Consider the following 7,936-nt stretch of genomic DNA (forward strand, 5'->3'; position numbering starts at 1 on the left):
TCAGGGATCTTGCATGCCAACTGTTATCCAAAACGCAAACACGCAAGGGGTTGACGTAGTAGCGCTTACAAACAAATTACGAACTGGAAGACAGAAAATGTTTGAATGTATTGCAAGACTCAATGATGGTTTGTTAAGTAAAACTAAATATGAGGTTTATAAGCATTTATATAATCTTACATATGTAATAAAAAAATAACTTGTCCTACTTTACTTCTGCTAAAAATTCCAACCGGAAGTGGAGCAGGAAAAAGTTGACTCTGTTTGGCTGTTGTCACAAACATTTCATGATCATTCAAGCCCTGGACTGACGTTTTTTACAATACTCTATTGCCGTCCTTAACACACCAACAGCAACCCTCATACAGTAGCCACAACACTTCCTCCTTATGCACCAATGACTGTTAAAGCGAGTCAGGTACATTCAAGAAACTCTGGAATTTGATGTAGCAAGATAACATAAGCAAGCCTTTTTTATTATTATTTGCACATTCTCTATGTTCTGTATTACTGATGGTTTGCTGCAATAATTATGACAATTTGTTTTGGATTGTACTTCAAAATCTTACTTAATTAATTAATTTATTATCAGTGGTTCTCAAATGGGGGTACGCGTACTCCTCGGGGTACTTGAAAGTATGCCAAGAGGTACGTGAGATTTTTTTTTTAATATTCTCAAAATAGCATCACTTAAAAAATCCTTTATAAATATATTTATTGAATAATACTTCAACAAAATATGAATGTAAGTTCATAAACTGTGAAAAGAAATGCAACAATGCAATATTCAGTGTTGACAGCTAGATTTTTTGTGGACATGTTCCATAAATATTGATGTTAAAGATTTCTTTTTTTGTGAAGAAATGTTTAGAATGAAGTTCATGAATCCGGATGGATCTCTATTACAATCCCCAAAGAGGGCACATTAAGTTGATGATTACTTCTATGTGTAGAAATCTTTATTCATAATTGACACACTTGTTTATTTTTCAACAAGTTTTTAGTTATTTGTATATCTTTTTTTCCCAAATAGTTCAAGAAAGACCACTACAAATGAGCAATATTTTGCACTGTTATACAATTTAATAAATCAGAAACTGATGACCTAGTGCTGTATTTTACTTCTTTATCTCTTTTTTTCAACCAAAAATGCTTTGCTCTGATTAGGAGGTACTTCAATTAAAATTTTCACAGGGGGTACATCACTGAAAAAAGGTTGAGAACCACTGATTTATATCACGGAACAATTTCGATTACTCATCTGTTCAACGAAAATGTCACAAAGTTCCACAAAATCAAAAGGCATTGTTTTGATTTTTTTTTTTAAATGTGAATGTTTGATTTTTGTAAATACTGGTTCGGGTACCGTTTTAAAAGTACCAATTAGGTACTAGTATCGGTTACATTTATTTAAATGATACCTATCCCTAACAAATAACACCATGGTGTAACTGCTACAAGCAACGTTGTTCTGTTGTAAGGCTGCAATGATTAATCAATTATTGGATAAACTGTATTATTTGGTTGTATTTGGTTGCTTTGATAATGGAAAATGTTAAACCAACGGACCACATAGAGCACCCGGAAATGTATATACACTGACATAATTTCCACTTGTCCGATGCAAGAGAGTGCAGATAACTTATAAGTGGTTGTTGTGATCTGTGTGGCGGAAAACAGGAAAATATATATATATTTTTTTAATAATGCACACGTGTTAGAAGCGCAAGTTTAATGTTGATAATGTGTATTTGTTCGGATAAAAATAAAATGTGTTGTGCACTCCCCCAAATTACACATTGAGGCTATAAAGTGTATTCAATACATGTTTATTGACCAAACTTACTGATAGATTACTCAATGACTAATATATGCATTAGCTGCAGCCCTTTAATGTTGAATACAATGCTGGCAATGAAACACAAGTTTGTTATAGAGTTCATTAAAAATTCCAAGTTCAAACCAAAAACACAATACAAGTTGGAATGACTGATATATTTTATTTGTGCCATCAAGTGCCAAGCGGACTTATATCATGACTCATCATGATCATTCCTCCGCTCTCCCCTGTTTCAAATAGTTATAATGATGACATCTTGGCACATTTTCCATCTATGTACCTTTTAATAACACCTCTGTTTGTGGAAAATCCATAGCGTAACCGTGGATACGAAGAAAAGTAACATACTATGTGAAGAGAATAAGTAGCACACAGCTCTAACTACACAAAAAAAAGAACTGACAAGGTCTTTACATCTGTGCAAGTAGTCGACAAATTGTGTAGTGACGTATGACCGAAACCTCCATGAGCTCAGTGTGTGCAGTGGGCAGGAAGCCAAATGGCCATCACGAACTCAAGTAAAACAAATGACTAAAAATGTATAGTTCCCAAAGATGAGGTACAGTATGTCTCAGCTTGGGCTTTGAGGAGAGCCTGCAAAAAATGACACCACACATTTATAAATAAATGATGAATAAAATGATAAAATAAATGATGCATCCATAAATTAAAAATCTTTATCTTGCATATCTAAAGATTTAAATTAAGAGACAATTGATTTACGGCAGCCATTTCCACGTTCATTAAGTGCAAATGCAATATGATGAAGACAACAAACTCGTCCAGTGCAGGGTATTTTCAACTAACCCCATTTCCATATGAGTTGGGAAAATGTGTTAGATGTAAATATAAACAGAATACAATGATTTGCAAATCTTTTTCAACCCATTTTCTATTGAATGCACTCCAAAGACAAGATATTTGATGTTCAGACTCATAAACTTTATTTATTTTTTTTGCAAATATTAATTAACTTAGAATTTCATGGCTGCAACATGTGCAAGAGTATTTGGGAAAGGGCATGTTCACCACTGTGTTACATCACCTTTTCTTTTAACAACACTCAATAGACGTTTGGGAACTGAGGAAACTAATTGTTGAAGCTTTGAAAGTGGAATTATTTCCCATTCTTGATTTATGTTGAGCTTCGGTCGTTCAACAGTCCGGGGTCTCCGCTGTCGTATTTTACGCTTCATAATGTGCCACACATTTTCGATAGGATACAGGTCTGGACTGCAGGCGGGCCAGGAAAGTACCCACACTCATTTTTTACAAAGCCACGCTGTTGTAACACATGCTGAATGTGGCTTGGCATTGTCTTGCTGAAATAAGCAGGGGCGTCCATGAAAAAGACGGCAGCATATGTTGTTCCAAAACCTGTATGTACCTTTCAGCATTAATGGTGCCTTCAAAAATGTGTAAGTTACCCATGCCTTGGGCAATAATGCACCTCCATACCATCACAGATGCTGGCTTTTGAACTTTGCGTCGATAACAGTCTGGATGGTTCGCTTCCCCTTTGGTCCGGATGACACAATGTCGAATATTTCCAAAAACAATTTTGTATGTGGACTCATCAGACCACAGAACACTTTTCCACTTTGCATCAGTCCATCTTAGATGATCTCGGGCCCAGAGAAGCCGGCGGCGTTTCTGGATGTTGTTGATAAATGGCTTTCGCTTTGCATGTAGAGCTTTAACTTGCATTTACATATGTAGCGATTAACTCTATTTAGTGACAGTGGTTTTCTGAAGTGTTCCTGAGCCCGTTTTGTGATATCCTTTAGGGATTGATATCTGTTTTTGATACAGTGTCGTCTGAGGGATCCAAGGTCACGGTCATTCAATGTTGGTTTCCGCCCATACGCTTACGTGGAGTGATTTCTCCGGATTCTCTGAACCTTTTGATGATATTATGGACCGTAGATGTTGAAATCCCTAAATTTCTTGCAATTGTTCTTAAACTGTTTGACTATTTGCTCACACAGTTGTGGACAAAGGGGTGTACCTCACCCCATCTCTTCTTGTGAAAGACTGAGCATTTTTTTGTACCCAATCATGGCACCCACCTGTGGGATGTTCCAAATAAGTGTTTGATGAGCATTCCTCAACTTTATCAGTATTTATTGCCACCTTTCCCAACTTCCTTGTCATGTGTTGCTAGCATCAAATTCTAAATTTAATGATTATTTGCAAAAAAAAAATGTTTATCAGTTTGAACATCAAATATGTTGTCTTTGTAGCAATTACAATTGAAAATGGGTTGAAAATGATTTACAAATCATTGTATTCAGTTTATATTTACATCTAACACAATTTCCCAACTCATATGGAAACAGGGTTTGTAAAATATATCAACAGGGATTTAAACAGTGGTCCCAGGTAGGACTTTTTCAACGAATGCAAAGCCATAGAAATAGAGAGGTAATGGTCCCACTATCCTGAAAGATGCTGGGTCAAAATGTGGCATTTAAAATGACCGCACTGGAAATTATGGGCCATGCTTAGTGTCTCACCTTCCCTGTCCCCTCAGTACCTTTGCTCTGGGCGCATCTAATTGGTAGCTATTTGGGGCTGAGAGAGTTCCGTTTCTTCTCTAATCCAGTTCAGTGGGGGGAAGCTCACATGGTCTCAATTACCCCCCATACTAGAACCACCCCCCTCCTCTACTATCCATCTCACTGGTCTGCTCCTCTTCCAAAGCACAGGACCAGGTCCTTTTTTTCAGCAGTTTATGTTATTAAGTACATACTGCAGAGTTCCTGTCCTTCACAGAAGCCTGGAGATGTTATCTCCCCTGCTGCCGTATTCAGTTACCTCCGAAATATTCCATAAATTAGATTGGGATTGGCAATTCGTATGATATAGAGGTGGAGGCTGAGGTGGTCAGGGATTGGTTAGGGATGGGAGGCACCTCGGAAGCAAAGCAACAGACTAGACTAGAGGGATCTTATTGTGTTTACACTGGATGGAAAAACCCTATGAGGTCACTGGAAGGGTGAAGGTGAGTGTGCTTAAGGGTGTCAGGTATTGTATAAAGGCCACCCAAAACCAGTTCATATCTGGAAAAAGTTGATTATCTGGCAAGACTCAGATGCAGCTATATTTGGGTTTAGAGAAAGTGGTGGCAAAGCTGGGGGTATTACAAGCATGAACCTGCCCCCTCCGATAATTAAACAAAGCTGTATTTAGACAGGTAACTTCCAGATCGAAAGAACACTGGAGAGCATCTTGAATTGAGACATCCACATCCAATGTGATTATAGGAAGAACCTATGAGGTCCTCAAATAATGAAATTTGCAATAACACAAACACGCCCCCCTTGACACACAAGCTAAGTGGAACCTTTGAGGTGACCTTACCCGAGCAAAAACGAGAGTCTTGATAGCAACGTCCTTGACCCAGCCACGCACAAATAAGTTGTAGGCCTCCGTGCATTTCCAACTTTTAATTTGTTTTGTCGTGTAGAATGTCATGTGGAGCACATGATAGTTTGATATGTTTGGGAACTCCACCGACAAATAATCCTTTAAATCACTCGACAAATCGTTTTGTTTTTTTTATAAAGGAGAAGGATCTATTCCATTGCATACATTTTGCAGGAATATACAGGCCCCTGGTGTACTCTGCTTGCTGTACAACAGCTGTCTTAGCTCGGTTGACCACCACTGGTTTTTACTATCGGGAAGAAATCACTTGTTTGAATACAAGCAATTATTTCAACTTGATTCCTGCATTTATGTGGACTTCATGTGCATATTAATGTACTTTCCTTTGTGTGCTTACTTTCCCAGTGACTTCATTGTGGAAAATATCAATTAACCATCTAGTTAATTTTTTCCATCTTTATTTCAAAAAACTGTATGCATCTTTGGCAAATTAAATTCCAACATTCAGGGAGAGCAGAATATTGTGAGTCATTCTTAAAATTTACACTAAAAGCATTGACAGTTAAAAAATGGTTCAAAACTATATAATATCAGGACACATAATAATGTGTCCTGATATTATATTGTTTGTTAATACTAATACCACAGATTTGTTATATACAGTATATATATGTGTATATATATATATATATATATATATATATATTAGGGGTGGGCAAATTAATGCGTTAATTACGAGTTAACTCATCAATCTATTAACGCCGACAATTATTTTATCGCACATTTGCTTATGTTGTTTACATGCTTTTATTTTGTTAACGCCTTTTCTTAGCAAGATGGCGTCGCCCGGACGGGCTTCGACGTCGAGGGGCTCCTGGTAAAGATGGAACATTTGGCAAAAATACCGGACAATTCTGCAAATTTCATGGCTGGCTTACAGCGTGGTCACTCCGGGATCACTTACGACCGTCAGACAATTCTGAATGTGGATAGATCTGGATGTTTTTTACTGAATGACACGTGCTTGCTAGACCGGCTAGCTAGCATGGGAATACTTTGCCGGCTACATCCAGCGGCCTGTGAAGCAGCGGAGTATATGTGTTGTCTGTCTATTTATGAATAATGCAGATGAGGAGTGTTGGCTGAGTTCTTAACATTTGCTTTCAGAGCGTGCATATCACAACATACAAAATGCCGTCATGGCAACACAACCTACACCGGGCTACCGCGCATGCTCGTCACTCCTGTTGCATGCTGGGTAGGGTAGTTCTTTTATTCCCTGGCTCATAACATCACAATATAGTACCATGTATATGAGCACCAAGCAAACAATCGGAAAATTCCCATCATATCAATTCCTAGATATGGTCATAATTATCTTAAGTGCACTACGCAGAATAAACACAACATTATTAATATTGCTACTACGGATAATTTGATCAAAAATTCCCTAAAACAGCCCACTACCTATAATATAGGTTTTTTAAACATAAGATCTCTGATAAAAAAAAATGTTTCTGCTGTTACCTCAGAAATTGCCTGTTCAGATGTTATGATTGTGGTTCAGAGATTTGTATGTAGATTATATTTATTTTCCAAAACAAACAGGATAACTTAAATACCCTGGCAGTGGCAATAAGCTTAAATGTTTGTATTTACATTTTTTGAGTTGATTTTCATAAAATATGCTATTTAACTGCTACTGTTTAACAAGTACTGATTTAAATTGTGTTTGCACAACAAATGTTTTGGCGCTTTTGTTCATGTGGGAGAATATTCCAATAAAGGTGCACTACACACTACTTTTGAATTCATTATTGGGCTTTGCGTATACAATGCAGTTAATCGCGATTAATCAGAGAAATAGTGCGATTAACTTCGATTAAAAATTTTAATCGTTGCCCAGTCCTAATATATATATATATATATATATATATATATATATATATATATATATATATATATATATATATATATATATATATATACTGAGAGTTGCAGAAATTGTTGGAAACTCAAGACAGCCATGAGATTATGTTCTTTACAAGTGTATGTAAACTTTTGACTCTGTGTGAGTGTGTGTGGTTGTGTGTGTGTGTATATATGTGTGTGTATTTTTTATTTATATATATATATATATATATATATATATATATAATACTCCGCTCGACCTGCCTCAGCTTAAGTTAGCCATTCTGCTACCTCTCTGATTGGCGAAAGCTATGATGCTGGACTCGCGAGAGTATGTGACGTATGTAAGAAGGCGGGCTTGTTTTCCGTATCTGTGAGAATGAGAGACGAGGAGGAGTGAGAAACGCCTGTTGTGTAATGGTTGCAGCTAAAAACAACTGGACCTGCCTCAGCTAACGTGCGTGCTGTTAGCATTAGTTATTTCCAGTTTTTCTGTTTGCTATCCGCTAGCGCAGAGACGTCCCCAACTGATGCACAGATGAGTGGTCCACCCTGGGTCCCGACCTTGGACAGCTAGCGCGTCATCTGTGGTCACCGAATCTGTGCCCCCTACCCTCCACGAAGGAGAGAGGGGCAGAGCACAAAAGAAACAGCAGATCAACTAGTCAAAAAGGGGGGTCTATTTAAAGCTTAGGGATGGCTTTGCAAAACAAAACTGAACTGGCTACAAAGTAAACACAAACAGCGTCACGTGTGGAGCAGACAGCGTCCACAAAGTACATCCGTACATGCCAT

The sequence above is a fragment of the Nerophis ophidion genome, linkage group LG06, assembly GCF_033978795.1.
Source record: "Nerophis ophidion isolate RoL-2023_Sa linkage group LG06, RoL_Noph_v1.0, whole genome shotgun sequence".
Taxonomy (NCBI): domain Eukaryota; kingdom Metazoa; phylum Chordata; class Actinopteri; order Syngnathiformes; family Syngnathidae; genus Nerophis; species Nerophis ophidion.